We start from the raw sequence: 13,041 nt of genomic DNA on the forward strand, positions 1-13,041 counted from the left end.
ATCTTGAACTGCTGCCGAGATTGGCATCACCACCTGATTAAGATCATAATAATCTAATGTCATTCTGACTTTTAATGATCCATCTGACTTTTGTACCAGCTAAAAGGGTGAGTCTGGCCCTAACTGGTTTGGCTCAGTGCATGGAACGTCGGCCTCAGACTGAAAGGTCCCAGGTTTGATTCCAGTCAAGGGCATGTACCTTGGTTGCGGGCACATCCCCAGTAGGGGGTGTGCAGGAGGCAGCTGATGGATGTTTCTCTCTCATCGATATTTCTAACTCTCTATCCCTCTCCCTTCCTCTCTGTAAAAAAAATCAATAAAATATATTTAAAAAAATAAAATAAAAGGGTGAGTCTGGAGGACTCATAATCTCTGTTGTCAGCATTAATCCCTGCAACTCCCTCAGGGATGTGGTATTACTTTTGGGTTCCTGTCTTGGTAGAGGAGAGGCAGGAGTGGGAGGGCAGTTCCAGGGGATTCCATTTGACGCTTCCTACCATAATAGCTGTCACCCCATGTGGCGATCCGTGGTTAGACTAACTTAAGCCAAGACTTCATCTATCTGCTGATTTCCATAAGCCCCTATTCTGAATTTTCTTGGTATTTGCTCTCCTTTATTTGTTAGTTATAAAATCTTATTTTTGACTGGACTCAGACTCAGAGGTAGCAGCTCTCAGAGAGGACAGTCTACGTCTCTTGGCAATCTGTTCCTGGCGTTTTTCTTTGGCCTCCTTTATTCTCCTAGTCCAAAGTTTAGCATATTCTGCGGCCTCTTCCTTATTTTTCTTAGTACATTGTTTCTTCAGAGCAATATGCTGCGTTTGTGTTGCAGGACATGTGGAGTAACAAGACGCTGAATCTTGGATGCTTTAGTCCTAGGTTTCGGACCTTCTTTGTTGAGAGGCTTTCTCACAACATATTGGCGGACATCATCTGCTTTAGAGAGATTGCAAAGTTTGTGGAATCTGCTAGCTCTTTTGGGCCCCAGGCATCGAGGCACCGGGGTATCAGTGAGACTAAGAATATCTTTCTCTCCCCCTCCCCCCTTTTTTTTTTTTACAGTGACCAAGTTGAGAACACTGAGATTGGCATCCACAATACTGTCCCAAACAGATTTGCGTTTTCTCTCTCCAGTTCTCCTTGGTCTATAACTGGAGTGCCCCTTGCTCAGCAGCAGGTGGACACGGCCATGGGTCAAAACACCCTGCTTCATGGGGAAACCTTGTTTGTCGTTCCCACCACTGATTTGAACACCAATCCTTCCATTCTCCACCCAGAGTGTCAGCAGCAACTTCTGTGGCCATACGCTTCTTATAAAAGGTAGGAAGTTTGCGTTCATCGTCCACTTCAATGAGTTTCTGGCAGCCAGTGGCTGGGAAAGAGATGTTGAGCTTCATCCTGAAGAAGCTGAAAGCCTCTGAGGTGCCACGAAAAAAGAGCTATTCTGAATTTTTTAACCTTGTGGCATTTTGTGTTACCGAGGTTCAATGTAATCTCACAGGAAGTATTTAATAATCCCCAGAAGCATTGGATATTTCCTTTGCTCAGGTGTAGTCACCGAGCAAATCTCTCTGGCGCTGTTCTTTTTAAGAGAAATCCCTGGACCAGAAAGATTAGCAACATCTGGGAACTCATTAAAAATACGAATTCATAGGTATTACCCCAGTTCTACTAAATCAGAATCCTGGGGCGTGGTTCCAAGCATTAGTGTTTTAATGAGAGTCCCAGAACATTAAAAGATTGGGAAGCACTGTCTTTGATCAGTGGTTCACAACCAGGAGTGATTTTGCCCCTCAGGTAGGGCTGCCAAATAACCAACAGGGCACCCAGTTAAATTTTAATTTCAGATAAACAACAAACAATGCTTTAGTATAAGTATGCCCTCATGCAATCATCTGAATCTGAAACCCAAACTTAATCTGTATTTTTATTTGCTAAATCTGGTAAACCAGGGAATATTTGGCAATGGTTTAGCAAACATTTTGGCTGTTACAGGGATGGGATGTGTGTGTGCTACTGACATCTAGTGGGCAGAGACCAGATATGCTGCTAAACCTCCTGCAATGTACACCAAAGAAACTACCCAGCCCCAACTATAAGTAATGCCAAGGAGCTCTTTAAGGATGCTGGAACCTGCCTCGCTAATGCATATCCTAATGTCTTGATGAAAGGAGCATCTTTTAGACCTTCCCAAAGGGATCTAGAGTGGAGGTGACTGAGTAAGTTGCACATTATGAGTCTATTTCTCTTTTCCCAAAGCTTGCTGGCATTTCAACCTCATTAACTCTGGGCTATCATTAAGTCCAGGCTTTCATTAGCCGACCTTTCCAAACTGTTAGCACTATCCCCAGTATTCCAACCAACATGTTATACTCCAAAACCCGGGGGAATTTACCCAAGTCAGTGTATTTATTTTGTTATACTCCAAAACCGGGGGAATTTACCCAAGTCAGTGCATTTATTTGAGATTTTATCTTATTTTTTGAGGTCCACCTTTGTATTTCTGTAGTGTCTGTTGTCATGTCAACTCTTTCATTTCTTATTTTATTTGGGTTTTCTTTCTTCTTTCCTTGAACCTGGTTAAAATTTTATCAGTTTTGTTTGTCTTCTCAAAGAACTAGCTCTTGGTTTCATTGATCTTTTGTACTGTTTTTTTTTAAGACTCTATTTCATTTACTTCCACTCTGATCTTTTTTATTTTCTTCCTTCTACTCACTTTGGGCTTTGTCTGTTGTTCTTTTTCTAATTACCTTAGGTGTAAGGTTATATTGTTTGAAAAATTTTCATATCAATTAATTGGGCTTGATTATTATATTTTAACCCTGTTGTCTTAACACCCTTAGAATCTACACCCTCAGTTCCTCCCCAGGCTTCTGCAGATGCAGGTTGGCAAAGTCATGTAATCCTGTCAGGGGATAGGCTCTCTATGGGGTATTGTTCCAGTTCCCCTTCACTGCATACAAACCACTCTATAACTAAGAGGCTTAAAACAACAACTTAGTGTTATGTCTCCTGGTTCTGATTGGGTGAGGGAGAATAGAAGATGGACTGGGGATGCAAGTATAGAGAGTTCTTTTGAAGAGTTTTGTTGTAAAAGAGAGCAGAGCAATAGAGCAGTGGTCAGAAGATGTGAGATGAAGAGAGATGTTGGAGAAGAAATCAGTAAACAACAGCATGCTTGTATGCTGTTGGGAATGATTCAGTAAAGAGGGACAGATATAGATGTAGATAAACTTCCATAGATACATAAGTATAAGATATATAGATACTATATAGCATATATAGAATACTATCTATATCTATATCTGATGATGTAGAAGAGAAAGGGGGAAATTGTTCTCATTGAGTTGGAAAGGGGGTGGGATTTACTGCAAATGGAGATGTTGCCTTAGGCCTTAGACAGGAGCATGGGCAGTTCACCTAGGCCAGAGTCATAGGAGGGAAGGCAGAGTATGCTCATAGGTGGGCAGATATGGTGCAGGGAACCTAGAAGTCTCTTCCTCTTGCCTCAATTTTTTTAATAAAGTAGGGAATTAGGTTATATATAAGCTAAGAATGACTATGGGAGAGAGTACTGAGGAGGAAGAAATCATGAAATATTGAAATAGGATAATAGAAAAGTGAATAGAATAGGGAAACAAGGTACGAGTTGCTGGGCACCATTGAGAAGTCCCAGCATCAAGATTTACCTAAAGGAGCTGAAAACTTGTCCTTACAAAAACTCAACATGAATGTTCATAGAAGCTTTATTTATAATTGCCAAAATGGAAGCAACCAAGATATCCTTTGGTAGGTGAATGGATAAAATGTGGTACATCTAGACAATGGCATATTATTCAGCATTAAAAAGAAATGAGCTATCAAGTGATGAAAACTTAAATGCATATTATTAAGTGAAGAAGTCAGTCTGGAAAGGCTACATACTGTATGATTCTAGCTATATGACATTGAAAAAAAGACAAAACTATGCAGACAGCAAAATAATTGGTGGTTGCCAGTGGATTTATAAGGCAGGAAAACTATTTTGTATGATATTACAATAATGGATACCATATCATTATACATTTGTCAAAATCTGTAGAATGTACACTAAGAGTGAATCCTAATTTAAATTCTGAACTTTGGGTGATTATGATGTGTAGGTTCATCAGTTGATAAACAAGTGCACCACTCTGGTGGTATGTTGATTGCAGAGGATATATGAGAAATCTCTATACCTTCCACTCAATTTTGCTGAAAAACGGGGAAAATAACTTTGAAAGTTGTGACCACATAGATAAAATCATAAGCAATGAATATCAAATATTCAATCTGATAAGTATCTAAAAAATGTGTAGTCCTAAAAGATAGCAGGAATATGAAAGAATAAAGAATTTAATTATGTTTAAAAAGCTTTAAATTTAGGAAACTAAGATGGCGGCATAAGGTAAACACCTAACTGCTGCCTACCACAACAATTTTGAAACTACAACTGGAAAACAGAGCGCACACCATCCAGAACCACCAGAAAGCTGGCAGAGTGGAAAACCTACAACTAGAGGAAAAACAGAGAGGGGGACGCTGAGCCTCAGGAGCTGTGGAGGTGCGGAGATCCATGAGCGCGGAAAGGGCGGGCGGCTGAATACGTGGCAGACTTGCTCGCAGCGCGAGGAGAGGGAGGGCAGCAGACACTGCGTGGCTAGCTTTCTTGTTTGGGAGAAAAGCAGGGCCGCCCGACTGCACTGAAATCCAGCTGTGGTCGGGGAGAAACTGGGCTGTTTGGCAGCGGACGAGGCTTGAGAGCAGCCTTCTCTCAGAGGCGCGCAGCCATTAATTTGGGCACGGAGGAACCGGCCCTCTTAGGGCGGAGCAGACGGGAAACCAAAGCTTGTCTGCGCCACCCTGAGACTCCGCCCCATCCAAGCTGAGCACAGAAGCTCTCCCAGCAGAGACACTGCTGATCCTCACAGCCAACTGGCTTGGAGATCAATTCCCGCCAGTGATACCAACAATCCCAACCACTCTGAACTCCAGTTTCTGGGGACTCGCGGGGGACCCAGACACCTATGGGACTCTCAGCCATCGGTCGGAGAGTGAGAGTGACTTTTCTGTCGTGTGGACGACACCAGATTTCAACCACTCTCATAAGGGACACATTCAAGAGGCAGACTCAGTGAGCACCAAAGCCCTACTGTGTCTCCAGTACAGCAATTCTTCCGTTATAGACACAGCAGGCCCTCACAGCCAATTGGACCGGAGGTCAATTCCTCCCAGTGTACCAACAGCAATTAGGGCTTTTAACTACACCAAGACTTTCCACTCAGCCCACAAAGGGGAGTACCAAGAGCGACCACCTAGGGTGATTGGGGAAGCTGAGCTACCGGCCCCTATAGGTCACCGACCACACAAAGCCACTCCATCAACACAGGGAGGCAGCCAAAATGTGGAGACATCGAAGTATGTCACAAGTAGGAGAGATAGATGAAAGCAAACTAATGGACGACACAGTGTTCAGAACCATATTTATAAGGTTACTCAAGAATCTTCTAAAAACCGCTGAGAAACTTGAAGAGACCTTCAAGGACCTTAATGAGAATACCAAAAAAAAATGGAAAAGGACCAGTCAGAAATTATGCATACACTGTCTGAAATAAAGAATATACAGAGTAGACCACTGCACCCAAAGAGTCAAACCAAAGAGCTGGAATATGAGGAAGAAAAAAACACCCAACCAGAGAGGCGGAAAGAAAGAAGAATCCAAAAGTGTGAGGATAGCATAAGGAGCCTCCGGGATGGCTTTAAGCGTACCAATATCCGAATCTTTGGGGTGCCAGAAGAGAGAGAGCAAGATACTGAAAACCTATTTGAAGAAATAATGACAGAAAACTTCCCCCACCTGGTGAAAGAAATAGACTTACAAATTCAGGAAGCGCACAGAACTCCAAACAAGAGGAATCCAAAGAGGACCACACCAAGACACATCATAATTAAAATGCCAAGGACAAAAGACAAAGAGAGAATCTTACAAGCAGCAAGAGAAAAACAGTTAATTACCTACAAGGGAGCACCCATACGACTGTCAGCTGATTTCTCAACAGAAACTATGCAGGCCAGATGGGAATGGCAAGAAATATTCAAAGTGATGAATAGTAAGAACCTACAACCAAGACTACTCTACCCAGCAAAGTTATCATTCAGAATTGAAGGGCAGATAAAGAGCTTCACAGATAAGAAAAAGCTAAAGGAGTTCATCACCACCAAACCAGTATTATATGAAATGCTGAAAGGTATTCTTTAAAAAGAGGAAAAAGAAGAAAAAAGTAAAGATAAAAATTATGAACAACAAATATCTATCAACAAGTGATTCTAAAAATCAAGAGAATTAAAAATCTGAGGAACAGAATAAACTGGTGAACATAATAGAATCAGAGGCATAGAATGGGAGTGGATTGATAATTCTCAGGGGGAAAGGGGTGTCTGTGTGGGGGGTATGGGAAGAGACTGGACAAAAATCATACACCTATGGATAAGGACAACAGGGGGGAGGGAACCGGGTGATGGGGAGATATGGGGGAAAAAAAGGAGAAACAATTGTAATAATCTGAACAATAAAGATTTATTAAAAAAAATAATAAAAATAAAAAATAAAAAGCTTTAAATTTAGACCAAAATTTTAAAAAATAAAGTAGTATCCTATCAATGCTTAATCTAGGGTAAATTATAGATGCCAGTTGGCATTCAGAATTAGCTCATATGAAACATAAATGCAGGGATATCACAACAACTCATCTTGAAGTTACCTATCAACCACAGATCAGGGACAGGGCAAGAAATCATTCTCTGTAAAAATCTCCAGTTTCCAAATCACGCTAATGCCAACTGCTGGCATATCTGCCATCAATGCTAGTGAGCCATTTAGTTTTTTTAGTATTAAAGCAACTTTCATTCTAAGAAGATTTAGAATTGATCATAGAAGTGTTTAAGATAATCAAATCCATGTTAATATTTTTATATTAAAGAATTTATCCTTTTGGTTATTTTATACTAGAGGCCCAGTGCACAAAGGTGGGGGGGGGTTACCTCAGCCTTGCCTGCACCCTCTTGCAGTCTGGGAGCCCTCAGGGGATGTCCTACAGCAGCTGGAGAGGCTCTCACCACCGCCGCTGCACTTGCCAGCCGTGAGCCCGGCTTCTGGCTGAGTGCTGCTCCCCCTGTGGGAGTGCACTGACCACCAGGGGGAAGCTCCTGTGCTGAGCGTCTGCCCCCTGGTGGTCAGTGCATGTCATAGTGACCAGTCATTCTGCCATTCGGTTGATTTGCATATTAGCCTTTTATTATATAGGATATTTATATGATTGAATAGAATTTGGCCTCTGAGAACAATTTTGCCTGTCCAATTCAAATGTGTGATTAAATAAGTGATTTAGGTTTTTTGACTTAAAGTTGAAATCTTACTACATTTATAGAAAATGATAGGACATTTAAAAGAACTAAGATTGACCATATTTATGATTTTAATTATTTGCTTTAAATGGGTTATTTGAGCAATTGGTAAGATTTAGTTTGTTAAGTTAGAAAATGGGAGTACCTTACTTTGCAGAAAACAGTTAACACAGCACATCGGGGACTGCTATCCTCAGAAAGGCCTGCTCCCAAGATTGGCCCTTAGCTGGTATCTGGGAAGTGGGGTCACAGGGTGTCCCCAGTCAACAGCTAACTGTTAAGAGTGGTTCAGTTTGCTTAGATTGTTTGTGCAGACAATATGGTTTATGCTGGATGTCTGGGAGTCTGACATTTTGATACATTCTAGGCAGAATGTGTCTACATACTCAGCCCCCAAAATGAAGCTTGGGCTCTAAGTCTCTAGTGGGCTCCCCTGGGGCAAAATATTGCACACATGTTGTTGAGTGTTCATTGCTGGGAAGAGTGTGCTCTGCGTGACCCCGTGTGGGAGAGAGAGGTCTTAAGGAAGCCTGCACAGGGAGTACTGCAGACTCTGCCTGTGTCTTTCCTTTATGATCCAGCTGGTATCCTTACTATGTTGCTAGGAGTAGAGTTATACGTATACTGACTTCTGTAAATCCCCACATTTTGACTTATCCAAAGGTGAGGCCTATATCTAACTTCTGTAAACTTCCCATTAATGATTCTATCTCTCCATCCCTCTCTCTAAAAATCAATAAGAACATATTTTTAAAAATACCTTAGATTTGAAGATGTGAGAGTGGGGAAAGGCCTGAGAAGCAAGACTGTGAGCAAAGGGCCAGGGTGGGGAAATCAGAGGGATGACTGTGAGAGGCACGTTGGCCCTCTAGCATTGCAGCACGGCTGTCTCACAAAAGAAGAGTGGGGACAGGCCTCTTGGTACCAGGCTGTGGTGGCTGTGCTGCTCAGGCTCAGGAGTTTGGAGCTGATTCTTTCTGTGGGAAGAAGGACAAATGATGTTTCAACAATTTGTTCTCATAGCAGTATTTTGTTAATTCATAACAAGTCGGATGTGAAGAAAGACTTCGTCGGTTCTAGAATAAAGATTGTACTGGGAACGAGGTGTAGGATAGTTTAGGTTGGATTAGAGGAGAGAGTGTTGTGAGTAGAGAAAAGTTAGAAAACATTCCAGATATAAAGTAATGAAAGGCTAAGCTAATAGAAGGTCAGAGGGCATGAGAAGAGCTTCCTTAAACACTGTAAATGAAGAACTGATGAGACTGGTGACCACATACAAAGGAAGGAGTAGAGTATATTTATGAAAGTGAAAGAGGATGGTAACATTTCAGAATGAAGTAGGTACCTGTGGGCTGTTTGTATTATATTTACACTAGAGGCCCGGTGCACGGATTTGTGCACCGGTGGGCACCCTCAGCCTGGCCTGTGGGGATTGGGCCAAAATGGCTCTCTGACATCACCCAAGGGGTCCTGGATTAGGGGAGGGTGCATGCCAGGCTGAGGGACCCCACTGGTGCATGATTGGGGCTGGGGAGGGGCCACAGGAGGGCTCCAGGGCATGTCCAACCCTTCTCACCAGACCCCAGCAGCAAGCTAACCTATTGGTCAGAGCATCTGCCCCCTGGTGGTCAGTGCACATCATAGAGACTGGTCGAACAGTCATACAGTCAAACATTTGGACACTTAGCATATTAGGCTTTTATTATATAGGAATATAGGATGGTTTTTCTTTTTTACCCTCAAGAGAGTTGGAATCAGTGTGTATATTGGAAGGTAGCCTGAAAAGAAAAGTTTAGCCCAGACGGTATGGCTTAGTGGTTGAGTGTCAACCTATAAACCAGGAGGTCAAGTTTCAATTCCTGGTCAGGGCCCATGCCCAGGTTGTGGGCTCGATCCCCAGTGCGGGGCATGCAGGAGGCAGCTGATCAATGATTCTCTCTCACCATTGATCTTTCTATCTCTTTCTCCCTCTCCCTTTCTCTCTTGAAGTCATTAAAAATATATTTTAAAAACAATAAAAGTTTAGACCCCGAATGTTCCAATATGAAGAAATCACAAATAAAAATATTTTTAAAATTAGACTAAAAACAAGGCAGAAAGTTTTGTTGTTGTTTGTTTTAGTGATTTTAGCCCTATGTTGGATGAGGATATGACTCTAAGGATTGTCATCTATCTATTTTACATCTGTACACTTACTAAAAGTAAACACTGACATTTTATCTATTTTTGCCTTTAAATAGCACTCATTTTTCCCAATATAAAAGTTATATATTTGTATTATATCAAATTTAGAAAATTTCACTAAAGCAGAAGAAAAAAATAGTCATGTTATTACCCAGAAAACAAACATTTTTTTGTATTGTCAACTATTTTCTATGTATGGTTTTTTGGTTTGTTTTTATTTTACATAATTGCACAATGCTATATTCAACGTACTATCCTGTTGTTTTTTATGTGCTTTTTCATCAATTTCATGTGTGTTTTCTCCATTTTTAGGAGTCCCCTCTTGGTTGCCTTTAGAGGTTGCTGGAAATTTTTTCATTTTTACTGATATCAATAAAGTTTTATCTTTAGAAGGTGTTTTGTTTTTTTTAATTTTGCAAACAGTTATCAAGAGCCAGCTCTGGAGAATTTTTCCCAATCTTGGCTTAAAATGACAAATGTATTTGTATGTGGGGTTTTAAGGGTCTTTCATGTGATTCAGAAATTGAATAACGACAACAACAAAAACTACCACCAACAACCCCAATTTCACCCGAGTGTTTGGGTGCTTAATAGATATATACTTTTAAGTCCTTTAAAAGTATACAGTATTGCATTTTTAATATCATTTTAAAACTGTATAATCAATATTCTTATCTAAGACTCCTGGCTAAAACTTCCTTGTATGGGGTAAAGAATTAACAGTAATTCTTCGGGTCTAAGAAACAATTTAATGGGTATTATAATTTTTGTTTGTAAATACAAACCAGAAACTACCTAGATGCAGGTACTAATTTCCGGGAGTTGATGCAACAGGTGAATTTGGGCATGGCCATTCACACTCAGAAAGCCTGATAACTAGCACTTTCCCGAATCTGCAAATCACTTTCCAGCTTTTCCGTACTTACAGGACTGTGAAGAATGCATTTAAACTGATTCCACTAATATTTTCATTCAAAAAGTTTTCTTTCCACCCATCCCCTAGTTGCCCCATAGATTTAGCTCCTGATTCCATTGGCCCTGGGGCGCAGGAACCTAATGTCTCAGAAGCCCATTCAATAGAGGCCACCACTTGCTCTGGATGCTCAGCTCGTGACAGTGAAGAAAGCCTAGGCGTCCGCGTCCCCTGGTCTTAGGCGCGGGCCCCGTTGGTGACCAGATCCACGCAGGGAGACGAGGTATGGACGAGCTGGGGTGGCGTCCGGGGATCACGCGGGCTCGTGGCCAACTGTCCATTTCCTACGACACAGAGTTTTTGGGTTGCCTCTGGATGCTCTGGGACAGCTGTGTCCGTGACCCGGGCCCACGGTGGGGGTGGGGTTGGGGAGTGGCGGGTCCAGCGCGGAACTCGGTACCTGCGCTACTCCGGGCGCGGGCTCCACCTCAAGCTTATCCAGCGGGGCAGGCGGCGCCACGCCTTCCGCCCTCCCGCGGGCGCGGACCCCGAGAGCCCGGGGCGCGAGGGAGGGGCGGCGCGCTCTCCCGTCCGAAGCCCGAGGTGGAGGTGTGCCAGGTGAAACCCTCCTTCGCTCGGACTGTGCTCTTCTCCTCGCCTCCGGCTCGCCGACCGCTGCCCAAAGCTCCTGACCGTGACCGTGACCGTGATCGCGACCGCGGGCCGGCGCCTTCCCAGGTGTTAGCCGCGCGCGTGAGTGTTGGGCGCGCGGGGAGCGCGCGGGCGCGGTGGGCGGGCTGCGGGTGGGGCTGTGGGCGTTGGTCCCGGGAAGGTCGCCTCCTGCCCGGCTTTCCCGCCCGGGGCTGACCCGAGTCGGTGGTTACAGACGAGTCCCGTCCCGAGCGCGCAGGAGGGGAGCGGGAGTCCAGGAGCGCCCTCCGGAGAGAGGGGGTCCCTGGCAGGAGGCAGCCTGGAAAGGAGCCGGGAGGTTTTGGAACAGCTTCAGGCTGGGAAAGCAAATGCTTGACGCCCTTGTGAAGTAGGGCCTGCTTCCTTAGCTTGTGCAGGGGCGGTCTGGGGCACTCATCTCCGCGGTTCTGTGAATGACTGTGAGTGCTCTGCCTCTGAGCACACGGACCCTGAGATCCCAGCCCTGGAACTGCTGAGTGAGTGGTGACAGCCCTTTGGGATGCCAGTGGCCGGAAAGGCCGGTGGGTGTTGGGAGTACATTTGGTGGAAAATAGAAAACTGTTCAATTGAGATGACTAGGTTTTAATTAGTCCCTCCCAGTTTCATTTGATATTGAATATGAAAGACTTAGCATAATACCCTTTAGATTCATCCATGTTGTAACAGATGGCAAGATTTCATTCCTTTTTATTGCTGAGTAATATTCCATTGTATATATGTACCTCTTTTTAAAAATTGATTTTAGAAAAAGAGGGAGAGGGATAAAGAGAGGGAAATCGAGAGATTTGTTGTTCCACTTATTTGTTCATTCATTGGTTGATTCTAGTATGTGCCCTGACTGGGGATGAACCCATGACCTCAGTGTATCAGGACCAGACTCTAACAAACTGAGCTACCCGACCAGTGCTGGATTGATTTTCGTAATCATTTTTATACTTAATTCTAAATCTTTCTGGAATTTAAGTATGTTTACCCATTAATTAAATATGTCATCTCAAACAATCTTGAAGTTTATTTTCTTACTGATTGAAGAAGCATTATAAGCAGTGATATAAAGCCTGGGGCTATAAATTCAGAAAACTTTCTCTTATCCTTCACTGCCTGGCTAAGCCTTTTTTTTTTGTAATGCCTGTGTCATAACCTCCAAAATTACCACCCAAATCGCAAAAACAGTAATAGGAGGCGAAGGTGATCATGTAGTCTCTGATCTTGAATCATATCATAAAATTCTTTTCCAGCTAGATAGGTTTAACTCCACTCATTTCTTCCTTGTTTTACGAGTTTTGAGTAATTTTCATATTCTTCCTATTGGACTTATTAGATATTTAATTGATATTCAGTTGGAGTTTATGTATTCAGAGTTGTGTCTACCTCTATGATAGGGGTTCCAAGGTTTTTCTATTATAGTTTTATGAGCTGATAGAGCTCTTTATTGCAGGGCAGTTTTAAAATGGAGTTGGGTATTATTTTTTAATGTTAATATATCTTTTTGAACTCAATAAATCCAAAATATTTTTACCAAACATGTAATCAATATAAAAGTGATTAATGAGGTATTTTACATTATTTTTAAAGATTTAGAGTCTCTATTCTTTTTACTCTTTTTAAATATACATTTTCATTGATTACAGAGAGGAAGGGAGAGGGAGAGAGAGATAGAAACATCAGTGATGAGAGAGAATCATTGATCAGCTTCCTCTTGCATGCCCCCTATGAAGATGGAGTCCAAAACCCGGGCATGCAACCTGACCAGAATCAAACCCTGACCTCCTCCTTCATAGGTTGATGCTCAACTACTGAACCACACTGGCTGGGATACTCTTTTTTAATTG

The 13,041-nt window shown here is 42.6% G+C and overlaps 1 protein-coding gene and 1 pseudogene across 1 annotated transcript in view; one reads left to right on the plus strand and one right to left on the minus strand.

Annotated features, from left to right (window-relative positions):
• Positions 1-635: 635 nt before the first annotated feature.
• LOC114232262 (40S ribosomal protein S6-like) lies at positions 636-1,411 on the minus strand (annotated as a pseudogene).
• A 10,314-nt stretch (positions 1,412-11,725) lies between these two features.
• Positions 11,726-13,041, plus strand: part of LOC103287977 (broad substrate specificity ATP-binding cassette transporter ABCG2-like) — a 40,414-nt gene continuing 39,098 nt past the window's right edge. The window contains exon 1 of the mRNA XM_054727539.1: positions 11,726-11,730. The gene's annotated coding sequence lies outside the window, so the exon portion shown is untranslated. The remainder of the gene's footprint in view (positions 11,731-13,041) is intronic.

The sequence above is a fragment of the Eptesicus fuscus genome, chromosome 2 (genome assembly GCF_027574615.1).
Source record: "Eptesicus fuscus isolate TK198812 chromosome 2, DD_ASM_mEF_20220401, whole genome shotgun sequence".
NCBI lineage: Eukaryota > Metazoa > Chordata > Mammalia > Chiroptera > Vespertilionidae > Eptesicus > Eptesicus fuscus.